Here is a 24,597-nt window from a genome sequence, read left to right on the forward strand (position 1 = left end):
TCAGTGCACTTATCCTGGGTCCAATGGGCTCACTCTGCTTCTGGAACTACTTTCTTGATGGTATGATGTCCCTATGTCTCTTTGCTCAATTCTCTCTTCTATATCTCAAAAGAAATTGGCTTAAAACACAACCTAATCTTGTAGATTGGGTCCTGCCTCATTGACGTAAGTGCCACTAACCCCAATTCATTAACATCATAGAGGTAGGATTTACAAACCATAGGAAAATCATATCAGATGACAAAATGGTGAACAATCAGACAATACTGGGAATCAAGGCCTAGCCAAGTTGACATACATTTTTGGGTAGCATAATTCAGTCCATAATATATATGATATATTTTTTTATACATGTGTATATATGCATACATATATATATATATCAGAAACCCTGATGTCCGTAGTGGTTAAGAGCTATGGCTGCTAAGCAAAAGGTAGGCTATTCAAATCCACCAGGCACTTCTTGACTCCTTGGAAACCCTATGGTGCAGTTCCGGTCTGTTATATATATGGTAAGTCACATAATTATCAAATTAAGAGAAGCATAATTTCCCCAGTTAGATAAACTGATTTTTTTTTTTCTACTTCTAACATCAAATAGGAGGCCTGGTGGTGTAGTGGTTAAAATACTCTCTGCTAACCAAAAGGTTGGCGTTCAAAACCACCAGCTGTTCCACAGGAGAAAGATGTGACAGTCTGCTTCTGTAAAGATTCATAGCCTTGGAAACCCTGTGAGGTTGCTATGAGTCAGAATTGACTCTATGGCAGTGAGTTTGGTTTCTTTTGGTTTAAAATCAAATAGGATTATGAGTCTTTACGTGCGGGACATCGATATACAGTATATTTAATAAAAGTCATGCATAAAATGCAAGCAAAATTTTTCATTAAGATTTTTATGACCATAGAAGTCAATGGCATTGTGTCAATGCTTAACTGAATGAAGATAATCTATAATGAACTAAAACTTACACATATTATTGGTGCACAAATTCATACAGCTACAGATATTGAAAGAGCTGTACAGACAAATTGTTAGTATGTCTATTAGATCAAACCTCTCATTGAAAAAATTGTCAACTGAAAATTGGTTATCTAGAAAATATATTCTGCAAACATGAGGATAAAATAAAAGAATTTTCAAATAAATAAAAGCTGAGTTAATTTTTCTGTACTAAAAGAAATGCTAAAGGGTGTTCTTTGGGCTATAGGGAAACGTTACCATATAGAAAGTCAGATCTACCATATTTTTAAACAAATCCCGTGCACCTTCCATGTTTGTTTGCCAACCACTCCCTCCCCTCACAAGGTATTTTCATAAGCACCACTATGTCAATTTTTTTTAACATGTTGCTGTAAAAAAAAATTAGCATAGTATGCTTACAAAAATATCTCGTGAGGGGATGGAGTGGCTGGTAAAAACAAGTAGAAGGCAAGCATTATTTGCTTAAAAATACTGTCTAGGAAAAGTGAAAAGCATCAGAATGAGTAGATATATGTAAATATAAAAAATTTTCTTTTTTCTTATCTTAATTTTTTAAAATCAATTTTAATATGTAAAACATTAGTTATAACATTATATATTGTGGAGTTTATAATTTATGTATTATGTATAGCCATACCTCTAGGAAAACAGTCCATGTTCACTTGAAAAAAATGTATGTTCTATACTTTACGCAGATGTGCAGAAAGGAGAATGGGAATTGACTTCACAGCAATACTTTTCTGTTTGTTTTGAGTCGAATTATACGCTTAAACATTTTCCATTGTGATAAAAGGGTAAATATTAAGTTTAATTCGATCGTAATACATTAACAAAGCTGTAACATAGTACTAGCATCAAAAGCCATCTAAATTCACAAGGCGGAAAGGGAATCAAGATCAACCAACAGCTGATTCCTAGGAGAGAAAGGTCAGACATACCTCTAATCTCCAAACTTTTTACCAATTCTGACATCAGCTCTCCTCCCTCTCCCCACTGCACTCTCTACTTCTCTGATGGGTCTGATAATTAGTTATAATGGGCACACATAACTACAGACCATACTCACAGTGGTGGGGTTTATTAGGGAAGTAAAAGGATCAGGGTTAACTTGGAAGTAAAGAGAATAACTCACGAGACAAGATTTAGTTTGGCAATCAAGAGGGCTTCCAACCAAAATGACTCTCAGCTCCTTTTCAGCTGTGCCCACAGGTAGGCCCTTTGCTTAGGCCTACTGCCACTTGTCCCTTCCCAGACCTGGCCTCTGCCACTGGTCCCCACTTGGAAAAGTGCTACAACTGCTTTGGCTGCATTAAATGACTGGAGGCACCCGCTCTGCCAGCAAGTCTTCTGCCCAAAGGTGCTCAGCTTTCTCACTCTGTTGATCAGTGAGACCACTGCAGCAACCTTGTTTTGTGGGCCAGGAATCCCAATGCAGCCATCTGGCATGGTCTTCTTGTTCTTGCCACTCTTGTCTCTTGCACTGTCTTCTGTCGTCTCCAATGTTACAGCTATCTCTGGCTCCTGGGTCTAGAAGGTTCTCAGTGCAGGGACCCCAGGTCCAAAGGACATGCTCCTCTCCCAGTTCTTCTTGATGGTAGAGAGGTCCCCCTCAACCCATGCGGGACTAGGCCTTATAAGCCTGGGAGGATGACGAAAGTGACCAATCCCCTTGGTAGGACAAAGTTACCTAGATTGCATTGTGATAAGCATAACAATACAATGCCTTCAAGGATTTTACACACCTTATTTGGATAGTGAACTGTACAATTTCTGCAAGGGCTTTACACACCTTATTTGCATAGTAAACTGTCTAATTCCTTTGTAAGATTGTGGCCTAGCAAATCATGCTAGCAGAAGTACAAACCTAGGGCCAGAAAGGCCAAATATAAATATACTCGTTGCACTGCAAACCACCCCTTAACATTTTTTGGCCATGGGTTCTTATACATACTTAACATTTAGAGGGTTATTTCCCTTTTCCCATATATTTTACCAGTCCAAAACACTCAGCAACTATATCTTCAGTAGGGCAAAAACTCCTCAGGTTTAGATCACTCAGGTACCAGGCACTCAGGTATTCTGCAGATGTTCATCTGATCTGGTCAGGCTTTCCAAAAGTCATTTAGTCTTCACTCTTTCTGGCTCTGACAAAATTTAACTAAGGAAAGATTATTCCCCTGCTCTGAGCCTCTCTCGAGGTACCAGCATAGCAAAACTTTTAAGGACTTTAGGTTTGGCCTCTGTACTCTGGTTCAGCAGTGCCTCTCTCTTAGTCCGCTCTTCCACAGTTACAGCTTCTACAATTACAATTTCAGTAATGACAGTTGCTTCTTTAGCAATCAATACTCACGGTTGAATCATATAACCATCTTCTCCCACCCTCTGTTCCCCAGATCCATTAGGAAAAGAGGAATCTATTCAGTGGGGATCCTCTCTCGTTCTCATTTTGAGTGTAAGCACACTCATGAAAGTGTATAAGCTAGCCACTTCGTGCCTTTATCTTCTCCCATTTTAGACAGCCAATGTTTAAATTGCCTATCCTATCAAACCAGTACTCTGAGGAGACAAGCATGTTCCTAGACCTGAAGATTCTTCTACTCTGGTTAGAATTTGGAGCATCTGCATCTATAAGCAAACTCCATTCCAGGGCAAGCCATCAAATGGCAGCAATTTATACACACTCATGGTGTCAAACATCTCTTTTCCCCATTCAGTCAGGGCCAGCTCATCCCTAGCCTGCATGGCCTTGGTTAGTGGTACCAGCCTTAGGCTCAGTAAACCACACAACTCTCTGAACTTCAGGCTAGCCACTTTTTTTCTCTCTTTCTTATCCCTAGCTACCTGGGGCTAGGTTAATGGGTTGCAAAGAAACATGTCCAAACATAGGCCATCTTTTCATTGCTGCACCTCCCCCACTTCACTCATCTCGTGGACCCTGGTGGTCATCTCAAGTGAGTATGCCAGACTATCTACTCCCTGACTTCCATCATACATTTAGGTTTGTTTTACATCAGGTAGGAGAAACAGTACGTTTAGATAAACACATACATTTTTAATAATATTCAGATTTCATCTTCTCCACCACTTGAGAATCTTTTCATTCATATGCATATGAATTTGGGCCTCTGGCTAGGTAGAACCAGATGACCCTGGTCCCCTATAAATTATCTTGTTTAACCTGCTGGGCTTTCATGCCAAACCACTCCAGAGGCGGCTCTCTTATCCTCAATTTGCCTGCCTGATGCTTCAGTATAACAACTCTTACTTTCCTTTTAACAATTACAGATAACAGCAACCAAAGTAACCATTCAAGCATCAATAGCTTTACAGCCTGTTCATCCTTTCTCTTCCAAAGTCCCATGTTTCCATGAACCAGAAGCCATTGCAACAAATCCCAGTTCTGACATCAACTGTAACATAGTGCTAGCATCAGAAGCCATCTAAATTCACAAGGGGGAAGGGGAATAAAGATCAGCCCAAAGATGATTCACATGAAGTAGAGGTCAGGCATACCTCTACTCTCCAACCTTTTTACCAATTCTGACACCAGCTGTCTTCCTCATGACAGTTCGTCAGGCAAGATCCCTTCCAACTCCAATAGCTATCAGTTCCTTCTCAGATGTACCCACAGGCAGATTGTTCATTTGGACCTACTGCTGCTGGCCTGCACCTCAGCCATGGCCTTTGCCACCAGCCTCCTCTTGACTTGCCCTATGCTGCTGGCCCCTGCTAAGGTAAATGCTACAACTTTTTTTGGCTCTGCTGTTAAGTGACTGGATGTACCCTACTCTACCAGCAAGCCTCTTGCCTGAACACACCCAACTCTGTCACTCCATTGGCTACCAAGCCCACTGTTGCTGCCTAAATCCATGGGCAGGGAAGCCCACCGCAGCTGTGTTCCACTGGTTTCCTGGTTCTGGGTGCTCATGCTGCTCATGCCCTCAAGGAGGTTCTCAGTGCAGGAATCCCAGGTCCAAAGGACACAATCCACTCCTGGCTCTTCTTCTTGATGGTAGCAAAGTCCCCCTTAATTTCCACAGGACTAGTTTTTTTTTTTTTTTTTAAGTCCTTATAAGCCTAGCAGGATGGCAAAATGAACCAATCTCCTTGGTAGGCCACAGTCACCAAATTGCATAGTAATACACCAATCTTTGCAAGGGATTTATGCACCTTTTTTTTTTATTTGCATAGTAAGGTGTCCAATCCCTTTGCAGACCATGGTGTAGCAAATTATACTGGCAGAACTACAAACACACCAACTGCTCTGCAGGAGAAAGATGTGGCAGTCTATTTCCATAAAGAGTACAGCATTGGAAACTCTATGAGGCATTCTACCCTGTCCCATAGGGTTGCTATGAGTTAGAATTGGCTTGACAGCAATAGGTTTTTTTTTTTTTTTTAATTCAATCCATAACACCTACCTATATGTGGTCCACTAAAAAAATAGTTAAACTGAAAGGAAAAGGAAGATAAAAAGCATATCATGAAAATACCAAACCAAAAGCCAAATCCACTGCTGTCGAGTCAATTCTAACTCTTAGCCACCATATAGGGCAGGATAGAACTGTCCCACAGGGTTTCAAAAGCTGTAAATCTTTACGGGAGCAGACTGCCACATCTTGCAGAATGGCTGGTGGATTCAAACCATCAACCTTCTGGTTATTTTTCTAGTGCTTTAACCACTATGGCACCAGGGCTCCAACTATGCAAATACAAGCATAAGAAAACTGATATGACTATTAAATATTGGGCAAATTAGAATTCAAGATAAGATGTATTATCAGAAAAAGAGAGGGACCATTCATAAAATAACTGGTCAATTCATTAGGAAGATGTAAGTATTGTAAATGTCAAAACATATTAAGCAAAAGCGAACAAAACTAAAAATAAAATTAGACAAGTCATCAGTCATAGGTGAAATTTTTAATACCTGCCATCACAACTGAGGGAGCCCTGGTGGTACAGTGGTTAAGTGTTTGGCTGCTAACAAAAAGGTCAGCAGTTTGAATCTACCAACTGCTCCTTGGAAACCCTATGGTGCAGTTCTACTCTACTACTACTCTGTCCTATATGATCGCTATGAGTCAGAATTGACTCAGTGGCAATGGGTTTTTGGTTTATCATAATTGATAGAACAGGTAGGCAATCATATAGAATATTTGAAAGATTTTATCATTTCAGAGTTTATAGTTGATTTATGAAATATGACTCCCCAAAACTACAAGATACACATTCTTCTCAAGTATACTTGGAATATTTGTCAAGATGGATTCATTCTTCTCTCCGCTTCTCCACCATCGTGGTATGTACAACTGCCTCCTATCCTCTTCATGTCTTCTCTTAAGACTTTCAGCATCAAGAGGTTCCTGACCAAGAAACAAAAGCAGAATCATCCCATTCTCCAGTGGATTTGAATGAAAACCGGTAATAAAATCAAGTACAATTCAAAGAGGCGATATCAGAGAAGAACCAAGCTGGATATATAAGGAGTCACACATATGATGGCACACGTATTAGCACTCTGTCAAGTTCACTAGCATCTTATCATATTAAGTTGAAAATTTCACCACTGTCTGAACAATTGAACATGTTGTATTGGGAAAATTCTGGTTTAGTCCTTTGTTTTTATACTTCCACTTTAATAGGCTGATTCAGTAATATACATATGAAACATTTTGTTTGAAAAAAAAAGATGCATTCATTCCTGGGGAACAAAATAATTCTTAACAAATTTTTAAAGTTTTGAATTTTACAAAGTTATTTTCTATGACTATAATCAAATTAAATTAGATGCTAATAACACTAAGATACCTGGGAAACACTCAAATATTTAGAAACTAAACAGCATACCTCTAAGTAACATATGGTTCACAAAAGGAAAAAAAAAGAAAAATTAGAAAATATTTCAACTAATTGCTAATAAAATTTAAAAAGTGTTGAAATTTTTAGAACTCATAATAATCAGACCATGGGGCAAAATTTATATCTTTAAATACTTCTATTAGGAAGAAAAAGGCTTAAAATCAATGATGTAATACTTACCTCAAGAATCAGGGGAAAAAAAAAAAAACAGCAAAGAAAACCCAAAAGAAATAAAAAGAAGGAAATAAAAATGGTAAGAAAATAAATTAATAAAATGAAACCATGGCGGGGGGGAGAGAAAAATTGGTTGCTTGAAAAAGTTAATATTATTGATTAACCCTAGGAAAACTGATCTATTAACGAGATCAGAAACACTAATTATCACTATAAAGAATATAAGAACTAGCTCTTCAGGTCCTACTTGCATTAAAAAGCATAAGAAATGTTATGAATTTCTTTGAGGCTAAATTTGATGGCATATATGAAGTGGACATACTCTTTGAAAAATTCTACTCACTAAAATTGATGAAAAAGGAATAGAAAATCTGGCGTCCAATATTTATTAAATAAGTTGATTTTGTAATGTATATTTTTACAACAGCAACAAAAAGAGCAGCTGTTGAGGCTGCTATGCACAACCAAACACCTCATGGGATTTGATTTCTTGGTTTGGAGGCTTAGGGTCATGGTTTCATGGGATATCTCAGTTAATTGGCCTAATATCCTGATTAGTGTTTCTGTTTTACCTCCATATTCTTTGGGTAGTGCCTGGGGTCGTAAAAGATTGCAAGTGGCCATTCAAGGTAAAATAATTTGTCTCTGTTTGCCTGCAGCAACAGGGAAAAAAGGAGAATCAGGAATACGAGGAGGAAATGGAATCTGTGGTCAGTTGCCTCTGTGAACAGCTGCATCTTTGCTATAAGACGAGAAGAACTGGATGGTGACCCTCTACCATTATTGAACATTTTGATCAAAGATTCTATAGAAAAATTTTCAACAAAAGGAGGAAAAATGAAGTACAAAATTTCAAATTCTCATGGAATCCAGACTTTCTGGAGCCATCGAGCCTGGATGAGCTCCTGAAACAATTGCCCTGAGATAATCTCTAAACCTTAAGCCAAAAATACCCCTGAAGTCACCTTTAAACCAAACAATAGTTAGCTTAACTAATAAAGTATGTCTGACTTGAGCATTGTGTTCTTTTAAAGAACAATCTATGTGAGATCAAATTGACAGCAGGAACTTTAAACCTTAGACAGGAAGTTTCGGGGACAATGGGTTTATGCTAACGGGGAGGAATAACTCTGAAAAGGAGAGCGATAATGGTTGCACAGCTTGAAGGATATTATCAATGTCACAGAATTGTACAGGTAGAAATTGTTGAATTGCTGTATGTTCTGCTGCATATATTTTCAACAACAAAAATAAGTAAATAAAATAAATTATAATTAGAATAAAAATAAAAGAACGGGGGGGGGGGGACCTTCCCAAATAGAAATTCCAGGCCCAGTTTATTTCACTAGTAATTTATATCAAAAATTTAGGGAAGAACTAATTCTCAAACTCTTTTATGAAAGGAGGACAGAACACAACCTGACTTTTTTTTTTTAGGAAGCCAGCATAGCCCTGATACCAAAACGTAACAGACATTTAAGAAAGGAAAATGACAGACCAATGTCTTTGATGAATATAGACAAAAAGGTCTTTTTAGAAAGTCAGGAAATCCAACCCAGCAATATATAAAAAAAGATCACACATGATGATCAAGTGTAGTTTACTTCAGAATATAAGGTTAGTTCAGCATTTTAATCTCAACAAAATCAGAAAAAGCATTAAAAAAAAAAAAATTCAACAGCCAATCATATATGAACTCTCAGAAAACTTGGAATAAAAAGCTCTCCCTTATCTGTTAAAAGGTATGTATAAAAAATCTACAAATTTTACATATGGAGTGATTTTCTTATGATATTGAGGGGAATAAAAAAAAATTACCACTTTTACATTTCAGCATTGTACTAGAGGTCTGTATCAGTAAAATTAAGAAAAAAAAAAGAAAAGGAGAAAATTTAGAAAGGAAAATTTAAAATTGTCTTTATTCAAAGACAACACAATTTTAGTTTAAAAATTCCTTAATAATTACCTTAGTTATCTAGTGCTACTATAATAGAAATACCACCAGTGATGGCTTTAATGAACAGACATTTATTCTTCCGCAGTCTAGTAGGCTAGAAGTCCAACCAAATTCACTGTGTCAGCTCCGAGGGACGGCTTTCTATCTGCCGGCTCTGGAGGAAGGTTCTTGCCATCAGTCCTCCCCTGGTCTAGCAGCTTCTTTGCACAGGAACCTTGGGTCCAAAGAACACGCTCTGCTGCCAGCGCTGCTTTCTTGGTGGTACGAGGTCCCGTTGTGTCTCTGCTCGCTTCTCTCTTTTATGTCTCAAAGGAGATTGACTTAAGACAAAATCTAATCATATAGATTGAGTCCTGCCTCACTAACATACCTGTCATTAGTCCCATCTCATCAACATCATAGAGATAGGATTTACAACACATAGGGAAATCACATCAGATGACAAAATGTTGAATAACCATTAATCAATAATCAATACTGGGAATCATGGCCTAGCCAAGTCAACAGATATTTCTGGGGGACACAATTCAATCGATGACAATAATTTACAGAAATACATTTATAAATAATACAAGAATTTTGCAATGTTTCAGGAAATAATGTCAATAAAAAAAATCAAGTATACTTCCATAAAATAGTAGTAAACCATTTGAAATTGAAATTAAATATATAGTAGCTGCAATATCAAGAAACATAAAAAATTAGGCATAAATTTAACAAAAGATGTGAAAAATTCCTCTACACTTAAACCTACAAAATGTAGTTTAGATAAATTTAAAACACCTCATGTTCATGAGTTGGAAGTTTTAACACTGTTAAGATGTCAAGTTTCCACAAATTGATCTACAAAATCAATGTTATCCCAAAGTCCAGAATATTAAAAAAAGTAATTTCTTCATAAAATTAATGTGGAAATTAAACATTTTAAATAAATAAAATATTCTCGTAAAGTAAGAATACAGTGTGAAGACCCACACTACATGAATTCAAGAAACATTACAGAGCTACAGCAATTAAAACAGACTGTTAAATGGCATACAGAAAGGCGAAAGATTAACGGAATATAATAAAATCCAAGAATACGCCCAAATATATAGGATTTATTGATTTTTTTTTACAAAATCAGCAAATAATTCAAGGGGAAAAGAAAATCTTTTCAACAAATGGTATTTGAAAACTGTGTATCTGTACAGAAAAAAAATGAACCTCAAGTCATATATCATAAAGAAAAATACCATACTTACATGAAAATTAAATTGATATTATATTTACAAAGCTGAAACAAAAGCAAAAACTATTGGAGTTCTCAAAAAACAAAAATGAGGATATCTTTAAAATCTGGTAATGGGAAAATATTTCAAATCTTTAACCTTAAAGGGAAAATAAAAGATGCATTTTATGAAGATGCATCTACAAACTAAGGAATGCCAAGAGATGCCTGGGGTTACCACAATTTGAGAGACTGGGAAGGAAATTTCTCTTGAGGGGACAGAGAACAGACTTGCCGATGCTCTGAATTCAAACTCCTTTACTCCAGAACTGTGAGACAAAACATTTCTCTACCTTAAAGCCACTCATTCTGTAGTATTTTGCTATGGCAGCCCTAGGAAACTTAGATGCCACTAAATGATAAAGTTCAAAATTGGAGGAGAGTGTTGATGAAAAGTTAGGGCAACTGCAGCTCTCATACATGTTTGCTGGGAGTGTAAAATGGTCCAGCCTTTTTTGTCAAGTTGCCAATTTATTAAGTTAAATATTTACTTGCCCTAAAACCAACCAGTTGCTGCGGAGTAGACTCCAACTCATGGTAACTCCATGTGTGTTAGAGTAAAACTGTGCTCCATAGGGTCTCCAATGGCTGACTTCTTTTTAGGATAGGCCATCGAGCCTTTTCTCTGAGGTGCCTCTTGGTGGACTTGAATCTCCACTCTTCAGTTATCAGATGAGCCATTCCTTTCCTATGTATTTACTCCAGAGAAATAATTTTCTTTTACTTTCACAATAGATTTTTACTGGGATGTTTATAGGAACTTTATTCGTAAAAGCCCAAACTGGAAACAATCAAGACATTCCATTAACAGAAGACTAGATAAAAAAAAAAAAAAGTGGTATTTTTAAACAATGAAATATTACTCAGTAGTAAAAAGATTGAGTTACTGATACCACAGCATGACCACATCTTGAAAAAAAAAAAAATGCTGAGCCAAAGAAGCCAGTTGCAAATCAATGCTTACTGCTTGTTGGTGTTTACATGAAGTTCAAGGCTAGACAAAACTTTCAAGTCTTTGACTTAAAAGAAATCTGATAACACCGTTGAAATTGATACATAATATTTTCACCTAATTCAAAAGTCTCTGTCTATAGTCAAAAAGTGTCAGCTGGCTTTTTTTTAAAGCCTTCAGTCTTTAGCTAGTTTAGGTAACTCTGGTGACAATTGGAGAAAGTTTTCTTACAAAGATATTGATGCAACTAGGACCTAACTCTCAAAGAGTATTTTCCTACTGATTTCTTTTCAAGAGAGTTTGTTAATCACAAAATAATGTCATTTTGGCGCCTGTCCATCAGCTGATTTTAAATAGTTCAACATTATGTCAGGCTCACCATACTCCTAAATAACTGCGTATTGGGTTGGCAGGAGATGATTACATAGTTTTGACCACCAGAATACTGGAGGATGTCAGCCAAAAACAAATATTTGATTTTTGGCATCATTGGGGCAGTAATTAAATATCATTTTCCGTTTCTTTTGGAACTTGTTCTAGAATTAAAAATGAGATAATATCACATACAGGAAGATGCTTATATTCCTATTTTTATGACAAGTACATACACAGTATATTTAAAAACTAAATCAAAATTTTGATCTAGAAGTTAAAAATTTAAGAGGGTTCTGACTTATTCCACTTGGACTACACATGCTGTCCAATACCTAAAGTAATAAAATATTTTAATCATTCTTATGTATTTCCTTCTTCTTGCCATGAGTTAAGTGCAACGTTTACGTATTGAATAAGAAAATAATGTCTTGAGGTTTTTTATTGTCAAAGAAAACAGCAACAATAAGAACAACAGAAGAAGTGATGCCTGAATGGCGTAAGTCTTTTTTTTTTTTTAACTGTCTCTGAAGCAATCATGAAAAATAAACTAGGGTTCAAATAAGGCCAAGAACCTGTGGTGGTCTGGCTTTTAGTAAGATCACAATGCTTTTAACAGCGTATTCTTTCCTTCTCACACAGTAGCAATAACTACCTCTGGATATTTTAAAGTCCACATTATGTGTTTACATCTTAGAGCGTTTCTCATTTTCCAAGTGAAACAGTCATCTTGGGCTTGACCCTGCAGGCTTTACTCCAGCAATGTTCCCCTAGAAGCCCTTAATGACTTCAATAAGAGCTATAGAACTGGACCCCACAAGGAGCGTTCCCACTTGTGAGCTAGAGAAGAGGTTAGCTATAAAGCAGACGTGTGTGAATGAAACAGTCCACACCAAAGTTGCATTTATTTTAAGATTATTTTTGACCCCTAAATCTAACTTACTTTTATAAATAGTAGAAGTAGATACATACCAAACACCTAATAAATGACTAAACTGTAGCACGTCAAAGCTTCAGCTCAAAGCATTTAAACACTAGTGGATTTTAACTAGTAGGAAAGAAAGGAAAATTTACATCTTCAACCTCAAGTAAGATAAACTGGTAGCACTCCAACTCTAGCCTCTGTACTATGATTTAAAGGATCAAAACTTGACCTTATTTTATACACATTTTCTCCTTGGCCAAAAGGTTTTGCAAAAGCTGATGTCACTTATTTATTCATTCATTTCTCTCTCCCTCTCTTTCACACACACACACACACATATATATGTATATAATTTTTTTTTTCCTTTCTTCTATGTACCAGAAACTGTTCTAGGTGCTGTGAGTACAGTGAGGAATAAAACAGGCAAAGTCCTTGTCCTCATGGAACTTACATTTTAGGAGGAGAGATGGAACCTCCCCCTTCAATAAATATATAAATTCAAAGAGTGAAGTACTGTCTCATAAGATGATTATTTATAGAGGACATAAATGAAGCACAGAAGAAAACCAAGAACAATCTGCAGGTAAAGTATTCAATGAAGAGAAAATAAAAACTACAAATATCTTGAGGTGAAACAATTTTGATACATAAAAAGAGCAGCCAATAAATCAGAGTGGTTACGATGTAGTGAACAAGGAGGAAAGTGGTAGATGTGTTCAGAGAGGAGTCAGTGAACAGGCTGTAGATGAGTTTCTAGGTTATAGTAAAGAATATGGAGTTTCTTTTAAAGAAGATGAGAAGTGATTAGAGTCTTGAGAGGAGAGTGAGATGGCTTGATCATCATGGCTGCTGTGTAAAGAAATGACTCTAAGAGGCAAGAGTAAAAGCAGAAATGCCAATTAAAAGTTCTATCAGTGCAGAAAATTAGAATGGTTTTTAAGTCTTTTAAACATGAAGAAATTTAATGGAGGGAATTAGGAGCTTACAAATCCCTTGTAGTGATTAGAAGTATGAGCCAATAGCTTGGCTTCAGAAATGACTACCACACGATACCAGAACCGTTTAATTAGTGAATCTGCCAATTTTGAAGGCACAACAGGAACTCATGAGTTAAGAATTTAGTCCCATAGCTGTGATCCAGGAATCAGAAAGCTAGACTTAAGATGTTACTTGTTGTCATGCATGGTGCCACAAATGGCTTTCAGTACCCAGAAACCTGAAGAATGACTCTAAAATGCTACTGAAGACAAAGCTCAATTTTTATAACATTGCTGTGAGGCAGGTGTGGAGGAGAGAGCCAATGATTCAAGAGGATAGCCTCTGCTTTACTTCTTCCTTGCAAATTTTGAGCAAGCCAATCTAATTGCAAAAGCAAATTCACACTTAAGAAGCTTAGATGCAAAGGAGCCTGGAAAATGTAGTTTGGGAAAGCAGTCTAGAATAAGAATACAATGAAAGTGGAAAAAGCCTGTCCACATTACAGTAGCCTGCGGGAGAGATAATGGTGGTTTGGACAGAGGAGAGGGGTAGAGGAAGTAAAGAGAAATAGTGAGATTCTGGATAAATTTTAAGATAGAGCTAAAAGAGCTTTATGATGGATTGAATGTAGGATGTAAGGGAAAGAGTGAAGTCAAGGTTGGTTCCCAGTTTTTGGCCTAACTGAATGAATAGTGATCATTTACTGAGGTGGGCAGTGATGAGAGGAGAAAGCAAGTCAGGAGTTCTACCCTGGTCATTTCAAGTTTGAAATACCAATAATTAGATAAAAGAGAGTTGAAAAAATCTAGAGATCAAGGAGAAATATATTTGAGTATCATCTGCCAGGAATGACATTTAAAGTCATGCCAGGATGGAATCACTTTGAGAATGTGACTAAAGAAGAGAAGGAAGCTGAGGGCAAAACCCTGTAGCAATCTAACAGTGAGAGAGAAGCGAAAGAGGTGGATCACTGAGTAGGGATAGCCAGCGGGGAATGGCAACTCAAGAGATTGTAGTGTACAAGAAGTAAGTTAATAAATTATTTCAAGAAGGAGGGAATGATCAACTGTCAAACACTGCTAAGAAGTTAAAAAAAAAAAAAAGTGTTAATTAAGAAATGGAAGAATCTCCAGTTCAATCATTTAGCTAGTGAGGAATAGAAGGGCTGTAATTCAGCTGGGAGATTGGAGTTTTAAACAAGATAGATTGAATTTTACTCATAGAATGTGATCAACAAGTTTTAGAATATGTCATTAAGGGGTAGAAAAGGGAATTAATGGAATAAAGATGAAAACAGAGACTAGAAAAAAGGAATATCATGTAAATATCCTCCATACTCCTTAACTGACTTCCTAATAATTTGTTTCAAAGGTAAAAGTATTTACAACAATAATAAAATAAAATATCACATCTAGTTTTATGAAGGCTGTGAATTTGTTCATCCAGCCATCCTAGGATATTTGTTGAAAACTTACTATCTTGAGGAAACTTTAAAAAAATTATATGTAATGGCTACTCAGTAACAAAATACTGGTATTTTAGAAGATGGATAAGGATATATAATTGTGGGTTATAATTTTTAGTATTGTTTACCATTCTATTCTGAGGAAATATTTCCAAATAAATAACTTCTGATTGATTAACAATAATAATTAACATTAGCTTAGAATTTTATAGATTGTGTAATCTCATTTCATCCTCATGATCTTCCATAATACATTTTTTTTTAACTATCCATAATCTATGGATAAAGAAACACAGGGTAAAGATGTTTTGACATTTGTCTAAGGTTATAAAAAAAAAGCACTAAATAATTAGTAGGTAGACATTAAGCCTTTTGAATCCAAAACTCAACCCCATCAATGACGCGTCCTTGCCTCATCTGTAACTATGATTCACTATTCACCATGGTTTACTAGGAGAGTGGTGGTAGGTGAGTGTGAGTAGGGGGAGAGTAGAAAATATTTGGAGTTATATTGTGCTTATATAGTCCCTGTTTACATTTATCTAAATTTGGTATATTCAGCCACTTTGATGTCATTGAAAAATAGCTGCCATGAGAAATTGTGATAAGAAAGTGTTTTGGAAAAAAGCCAAATGATAGTAAATGTTGAAGGAAGAAAGGAATGAAACAACGTCCACAGAGTTAGTGTCTTGGAGACTATTGTCAATGAATGTTGGTTTCTGTAGTTGTTCCTTTTAAACCAGAGGTTTCATGTTCACTGTGGTTCTCAAGTGATATGTTTTTCTTACATGATTTGGAAGCTGGAAGAAAAAGACACTTAAAGGTCTGTTAAAACCCTTTGATTTTTATGATCTTGGGGAAATACCATAACAGATTAAGATAATGAATTTCTGCTTTAGAAAATTATTTTGATATACATTAAGATGCTGTTGGGGACATATACAAGAGCAGAGATAAGAGAGGAAATGTTTAAGGCAAAAGTGGTGTGGATAGTCTTTATTCTAGAGACTCAGCCTAAGAGTATTTCCTTTGTTTCCATTACAAACTACGTTTTTAGCATCATCCCTCAAAGCCAGAGAGCTGAGGTTGAATAAAAGCTGCTGCAATGATGCTTGATATAGTAAGAACGACCTGTGTGGATGACCGCACAATCAAATTTGCTTGAATTGTAAATGGTCAATTGTAAAGAAACAAAATAATAACAAGTTTTGTAATAGCGCATACTTGATAGAATTGACTACTATTTAGGACATACACTTCATAACATTTATCATTTTCTAGTCACTTTGATAAAATATGGAAACCCTGGTGGCATATGGTTAAGTGCTATGGCTGCTAACCAAAATGTTGGCAGTTCAAATCCACCAGGCACTCCTTGGAAACTCTATGGGGCAGTTCTACTCTATCCTATAGGGTCTCTATGAGTCAGAATTGACTTGACGGTAATGGGTTTGGTTTTTTTGATAAAACATATGAAAATGAATTTTTTATCTGTTTTGAAATTTTCTTTGTCATCCATAAAATCAGAAATATTACATTTACAGTTTGAAATAATTGAGTTTATAAAATTTGATTCTTAAAAATCTGTGCTTCTCAATATATTTTGATCTGTGTTCATTCACTCATATATTCAATAAATGGTTAGAGAGAACCGGTTATATGTTGGATATCATGATAGGCACTATGAAGAAAACAATAAAGATGGATATAGTCATATAAATTAAATTTTAAGTTCTAGTTTGGCATAAGATGTAGAATTTTTCTAAGAATGCCTAGTAGTTTTTAGAACCCACAATTTCATGCGATCATCAGATAGGGAGGTAAGATAGGTCCCATTAATTCCTAAATCGTCACATTTCCAAGCAATGACCTTGTTGATCATAAGAAATTCAGTCTTTAATGGAATGAAATAGTCAAAAAATTTCTTCATGACTCCAATTGTGCTTAAATACACCACACAGCAGTACTGGCCATTGCCTATCATTACAGTCAGCCTAGCCAGTACTCTAGAGGTCTATCTCCTCACAATATCATTGAAGAACAGTTTATAGACTGATATGTTTTCCCAGTCACCATTATCATAACCATATGTCAGAAAGGCCAGCCTATATTAAATTATGGAATTGATTTACTGGGACCTCATTGATGAAAGATTCTTATTTGAGCCCTTGCACAATGCGTCAGAATGTTCTTTCTTTCCGTGTTATACTCTCCTTTATATGTGTATTTGTGTTCAAGTTCTTAGTGGCAGAGAACAGAATCTATTGTAACTAGTTTAATCAAGAAGGTGCTAGTTAAAATATATTAGATAACATACAGCTAGTGGGAAGGTTCGAGGAATAAGCATTAGGCTAAGCTTTCAGGAACAACTCTCAAAACAGTATCACAGAACTAGTAAAGGAACAACCACCACTGACAACCCCTAAACCACACTACGTCTGTCATTACCAGTGGTTGTTAAGAATACACACAGCAAACATAAACCAATTCATTTCTACATGTAAAATTCAGTGACTGGCTAAATTCTTTGAGTTATGCAACAATTCTCACCCTCCTTTACTGAGTTGTTCCTCCCTCATTAACAAGCTCACTGCCCCCTAAGATTCCTCTCTAATAATCTTTCAAGTTGTTTCTCTCAATTTTATCCCTTATAAATAATTTGTAAAAGAGCATAATGCTCAAGGCAGTTTTTTTTTTTTTTTTTTTACTAGTTAAACTCAACTGTTGTTTGGTTTTAAGAAGACTTCAGAGGACATTTTTAAAAAATACACTTGCAAAAACGTTCTTCCATCCTTTAGGTTGTTTCTTCACTTTCTTTTTTAATTTTTACTGTGCTTTAAGTGAAAGTTTACAAATCAAGTCAGTCTTTCATACAAAACTTTATATACACTTTGCTATATACTCCTTGGAAACCCTGGTGGCGTAACGGTTAAGTGCTACAGCTGCTAACTAAAAAGGCTGGCAGTTTGAATCCACCAGGCACTCCTTGGAAACTCTATGGGGCAGTTCTACTCTGTCCTATTGAGTCACTATGAGTCGGAATGGACTCAACAGCAACAGGATTTTATATATATATATATATATATATACACTCCTAATTGCTCTCCCCCTAATAAGACAGCACATTCCTTCTCTCCACCCTGTATTTCCATATCCATTCAGTCAGCTTCTGTCCCCCTCTACCTTCTCATCTCCCCTCCAGACAGGAGCTGCCCAGATAGTCTCATGTGTCTACTTGATCCAAGAAGCCCACTCCTCACCAGTATCATTTTCTGTCTTGTAGTCCAGTCCAATCCCTGACTGAAGAGTTGGCTTCGAGAATGGCTCCTGTCTTGGGCTAACAGAAGGTCTGGGGACCATGACCTCCAGAAAAACTCTGGTCTCAGTCAGACCATTAAGTCTGGTCCTTTTATGAGAATTTGGGGTCTGCATCCCACTGCTCTCCTGCTCCTTCAGGAATTCTCTGTTGTGCTCCCTGTCATGGCAGTCATCGGTTGTAGCTGGGTACCATCGAGTTCTTCTAGTCTCAGGCTGATGTGCTCTTTGATTTATGTGGCCCATTCTGACTCTTGGGCTCATAATTACCTTGTGTCTTTGGTGTTCTTCATTCTCCTTTGCTCCAGGTAAGTTGAGACAAATTGTTGCATCTTAGACGGCCACTTGCTAGTGTTTAAGACCCTAGATGCCACTCTCCAAAATGGGATACAGCATGTTTTCTTAATAGTTTTTATTATGCCAGTTGACCTAGATGTCCCCTGAAACCATGGGTCCCAAACCCCGTTCCTGCTACTCTGGCCTTCGAAGCGTTCAGTTTATTCAGGAAACTTCTTTGCTTTTGGTATAGTCCAGTTGTGCTGACCTCTCCTATATTGTGTGTTGTCCATTTCTTCACCTAAATTAGCTCTTATCTACTATCTAATTAGTGAATTCCCCTCTCCTTCCTACTCTCCCTCCCGCCTCTTGTAACCATCAAAGAATATTTTCTTCACTGTTTACACTATTTCTTGACTTCTTGTAACAGTGGACTCATACAATATTTGTCCTTTTGCAACTGACTAATTTCACTTTGCATAATGCCTTCCAGCTCCCTCTATGTTCTGAAACATTTCATAGATTCATCGTTGTTCTTTTCTTTATCAATGCATAGTATTCCATTGTGTGAATATACCATAATTTATTTATCCATTCATCTGTTGGTGGGTACCTTGCTTGGTTCCATCTTTTTGCTCTTGTAAACAGTGTTGCAATGAATATGGGTGTGCATATACCTGTACGTGTGATAGCTCTCACTTCTCTACGATATATTCCTAGGAGTGAGATTGCTGGATCATATGGTAGCTGTTTCTAGCTTTTTGAGGAAGCACCAAATCGATTTCCAAAGTGGTTGTACCATTTTACATTCCCACCAGCAGTGTGTAAGTGTTCTGTGTTTCTCCACAGCCTCTCCAACATTTATTATTTTGTGTTTTTTGGATTAATGCCTGCCTTGAATTTTTTTTGTTGTTGTTGTTGGAGTGAGATGGAATCTCATCATAGTTTCGATTTGCATTTCTCTAATGGCTAATGAACATAAGCATTTCCTCATGTATCTATCTCTTAGCTACCTGAATATCTTCTTTAGTGAAGTGCCTGTTCATATACTTTGCCCTTTTTTTAATTGGGTTATTTACCTTTTTGTTGTTGAGTTTTTGCAGTAACAAGTACATTTTAGAGATAAGCTGCTGATTGGAGATGTCATAGCTAAAAACTTTTCCCCAATCTCTAGGTAATCATTTTACTCTTTTACTGAAGTCTTTGGATGAGCATAGGTGTTTGATTTTTAGGAGCTCCCAGTTATATAATTTCTCTTTTGCTGTTTTTGCAGTTCCAGTAATGTTTTGTACACAGTTTATGCCATGTATTAGGGCCCCTGGTGTTGTTACTATTTTTTCTTCCATGAACTTTATCATTTTAGATTTTATATGTAGGTCTTTGATACATTTTGAGTTGATTTTTGTGCATGGTGTGAGGTATGGGTCTCATTTCATTTTTTGCAGATGGCTATCCAGTTATGCCAGCACCATCTGTAAAACAGACTGTTTTTTTCCCATTTAACAGACTTTGGGCCTTTGTCAAATATCAGTTGCTCATATGTAGATGGATTTACATCTGGATTCTCAATTCTGTTCCGTTGGTCTACGTATCTGTTGTTGTACCAGAACCAGGCTGTTTTGACTACCGTGGCGGTATATGTTCTAAAGTGAGGTAGAGTTGAGGCCTCTGACTTTGTTCTTCTTTTTTAGTAATGCTTTACTTATCCAAGGCCTCTTTCCATTCCATATGAAGTTGGTGATTTTTTTCTCCATCTCATTAAAAAACGTCACTGGTATTTGGATTGGGATTGCATTGTATCTATAGATCGCTTTAGGCAGAATAGACATTTTTACAATATTGAGTCTTCCTATCCATGATCAAGATATGTTTTTCCATTTATGAAGGTCTCTTTTGGTTTCTTGCAGCAGTGTCTTTGGTTTTCTTTGTATAGGTCTTCTATGTTTCTGGTTAAATTTATTCCTAAGTACTTTAGCTTCTTAGGTGCTATTGTAAATGATACTGATTTGTTGATTTCCTCTTTGCCACTCTCTTTGTTGATGCAGAGGAATCTAAGTGATTTATGTGTGCTTATCTTGTATCCTGAAACTATGCTGAACTCTTCTGTTGGTTTCAGCAGTTTTCTTAAGGATTCTTTAGGTTTTTCTGTGTATAAGATCATGTCATCTGCAGAGATACTTTTACTTCTTTGCTGGTATGGATGCCCTTTATTTCTTTATCTAGACTTACAGCTCTAGCGAGGACCTCCAGTACAATGTTGAATAAGAGTTGTGATAAAGGGCATCCTTGTCTGGTTCCTGTTCTCAATGGGAATGGTTTCAATCTCTCCCCGTTTAGGATGATGTTGGCTGTTGGCTTTGTATAAATGCTCCTTATAATGTTTAGGAATTTTCCTTCTATTCCTACTTTGCTGAGAGCTTTCATCATGAATGGGTGTTGGACTTTGACAAATGCCTTTTCTGTATCAATTGATAAAATCATGTGATTCTTGTCGTTTGTTTTATTTATGTGGTAGATTACATTGTTTGTTTTTCTGATGTTGAACTATCCCTGCATACCTGGTATGAATCCCACTTGGTCATGGTCAATTATTTTTTATTTATTTTTTTTTGGCTTTAACAAACAGAAATTTATTCTCATAGTTTAGGAGGCTGGAAGTCCAAATTCAGGATGCCAGCTACAGGCTTTTTCTCTCTGTCAACTCTGGGGGAAGGTCCTTGTCATCAATTTTCCCCTGACTAGGAGCTTCTCAGCGCAGGGATCCCGGGTCCAAAGGGTGTGCTCTGCTCTCGGTTCTTCTGTATTGATGGTATGAGGGCCCTCTCCTCTCGGCTGACTTCTCCCTGTTATATCTGAAAAGAGGTGGACTCGAGATACAACCTAATCCTGTAGATTGTGTCTTGCCTCATTAATATAACTGCCTCTAATCCTGCCTCATTAACATCATAGAGGTTAGGATTTACAACATAACAGGATAAATAGATCAGTTCACCAAATGGAGTACCACCACACAATACTGGGAATCATGGCCTAGCCAGGTTGATGCACATTTTTGGTTGACACAATTCAATCCATGACACAATAAAAACCCATTGCCGTCGAGCCTATTCCGACTTGTAGCGACCCTATGGGACAGAGTAGAACTGCCCCGTAGGGTTTCCAAGGAGTGGCTGGTGGATTTGAACTGATGACCTCTTGGTTAGCAGCTAAGCTCTTAACCACTGCACCACCAGGGCCGTAGTCCATGATGGGGGGTAAAATTTACATACAATGAAGCACACGATTTTAAGGGTACCATTTGATGAGCATTTAGAAAAGCACACACGTGTACAACTCAAACCCTTATCAAGACATAGAACATTACCATCATCCCAGAAAGTTCTTTCTTGTCTCTTACTTCCTAACCCCAGGCAACCAGTGTTGTGATTTTTTTCTATCATAGATTAGTCTCGCTTATTGCATATAAATGAAACATGTAAATGGAATCGTATAGTAAGTACTGTTTTGAGTAAGGCATCTTTCACTCAGGATAATGTTTCTGAGGCTCATCCATGTTATTGTGTTTATCGTTAGTTCCCTTTTACTGCTTAGTAGTATTTTGTTTTATGACTGTCCGTCAGTTTATCTGTTCTGTAGATAGACATCTGGGCTTTTTTAGTTTTTAGCAATTTTGAATAAAGTTTCTATGAACATTTATGTACAAATCTTTTCCCTTGGGTAAATACCTAGGAGTGGAATTGCTGGATCATAAACATACATAGTTAGGTATGTACGTGTATGTGTGTGTGTGTGTGTGTGTATATATATATATACTTCCTTCTGTTACAGTTTTATTATAGAAGAAAGGATACAAATGAAGAGATGCATAAAGTCTGTAAATAATTATAGTATTCATTTTTCATTTTCACTTCTTAGACCTTTTGTTTCTTTTTCTTGCCTTTCTGTACTGGCCAAGAGCGCCATCACAGTGGTGAAAAGAGATGGTCACAGTAGTTGTCTGATTCCATATGGTTTCTGATTGATAAGGGAAAAAAAGTCGGTATTTTAACATCATGTATAATGTTTGCTGTAGGGTTGTTTTTTGGAAGCTATCCGCATTGTTGCAGCCACTGTGTCAGTCCATCTTGTTGCGGTTTTCCTCTTTTTCGCCGACCCTCAGCTCTGCCAAGCATGATGTCCTTCTTCAGGGACTGGTCTCCCTGATAACATGTCCAAAGTCTGTGAGACAATGTCTCGGCGTCCTCGCTTCTATTGAACATTCTGGCTGTACTTCTTCCCAGAGAGATTTGTTTGTTGGGATAGTCCATGGTATGTTCTTCACCAACAGCATAATTCAGAGACATTGATTCTCCTTCGGTCTTCCTTATTCATTGTCTAGCTTTCATATGCATATCAGGCGATTGAAAACACCATGACTTTGGTCAAGCACGCCTTAGTCCTTCAAGTGACATCTTTGCATTTGGAGAAGTATACCATATTTTAATTTTTGTATATTATTATTATTTTGAACATTTTATTGTGGTTTGGGTGAGAGTTTACATAGCAGATTAGTCCATTCAACAGTTTAAACACATTTTGTTTCATGACATTAGTTGCAACCCCCGCAGTGTGACAGCACTCTGCCCACTTCCCCTCTGGGTCCCCCATTTCCATTTGCCCATCTTTTCCTGCCCCTTCCTGTGTTCTGAACTTTGCTTTTGGGCAAGTGCTGCCCTTTTGATCTTGTACGTTTGATTGTTTTGAGGAGCACGTTCCTCGGGTGTTACCGTTCACTTTATAGGCCTGCCTATTATTTGGGTGAGAGGTGATCTCCGGGAGTGGGTTCAGTTCCAGATTCGAAGGGTGTCTATGGGCCATACTCTCGGGGGTTCCACCAGTCTCTGTCAGTAGTTTTCTGGAGGATTCCTTAGGGTTTTCTGTGTATAAGATCATGTCATCTGCAAATAGAGATAATTTTACTTCCTCCTTGCCAATCTGGATGCCCTTTATTTCTTTGTCTAGCCTAACTGCCCTGGCTAGGACTTCTAGCACGATGTTGAATAAGAGCGGTGATAAAGGGCATCCTTGTCTGGTTCCCGTTCTCAAGGGAAATGCTTTCAGGTTCTCTCCATTTAGGGTGATGTTGGCTGTTGGCTTTGCATAAATGCCCTTTATTATGTTGAGGAATTTTCCTTCAATTCCTATTTTGATAAGAGTTTTTATCATAAATGGGTGTTGGACTTTGTCAAATGCCTTTTCTGCATCAATTGATAAGATCATGTGGTTTTTGTCTTTTGTTTTATTAATGTGGTGGATTACATTAATGGTTTTTCTGATATTAAACCAGCCTTGCATACCTGGTATAAATCCCACTTGATCGTGGTGAATTATTTTTTGGATATGTTGTTGAATTCTGTTGGCTAGAATTTTGTTGAGGATTTTTGCATCTGTGTTCATGAGGGATATAGGTCTGTAATTTTCTTTTTTTGTAATGTCTTTACCTGGTTTTGGTATCAGGGAGATGGTGGCTTCATAGAATGCGTTGGGTAGTATTCTGTCATTTTCTATGCTTTGAAATACCTTTAGTAGTAGTGGTGTTAACTCTTCTCTGAAAGTTTGGTAGAACTCTGCAGTGAAGCCGTCCGGGCCAAGGTTTTTTTTTTGTTGGGAGTTTTTTGATTACCGTTTCAATCTCTTTTTTTTGTTATGGGTCTATTTAGTTGTTCTACTTCTGAATGTGTTAGTTTAGGTAGGTAGTGTTTTTCCAGGAATTCACCCATTTCTTCTAGGTTTGCAAATTTGTTAGAGTACAATTTTTCGTAATAATCTGATATGATTCTTTTAATTTCAGTTGGGTCTGTTGTGATGTGGCCCATCTCGTTTCTTATTTGGGTTATTTGTTTCCTTTCCTGTATTTCTTTAGTCAGTCTAGCCAATGGTTTATCAATTTTGTTAATTTTTTCAAAGAACCAGCTTTTGGCTTTGTTAATTCTTTCAATTGTTTTTCTGTTCTCTAATTCATTTAGTTCAGCTCTAATTTTTATTATTTGTTTTCTTCTGGTGCCTGATGGATTCTTTTGTTGCTCACTT

At 36.9% G+C, this 24,597-nt stretch overlaps 1 pseudogene; it reads left to right on the forward strand.

The window, feature by feature from the left end:
- The first annotated feature begins 6,312 nt into the window (after positions 1-6,312).
- Positions 6,313-6,468, forward strand: LOC111750098 (large ribosomal subunit protein eL39-like; annotated as a pseudogene).
- The last annotated feature ends 18,129 nt before the right edge of the window (positions 6,469-24,597 follow it).

Source organism: Loxodonta africana, chromosome 14 (assembly GCF_030014295.1).
Source record: "Loxodonta africana isolate mLoxAfr1 chromosome 14, mLoxAfr1.hap2, whole genome shotgun sequence".
Taxonomy (NCBI): domain Eukaryota; kingdom Metazoa; phylum Chordata; class Mammalia; order Proboscidea; family Elephantidae; genus Loxodonta; species Loxodonta africana.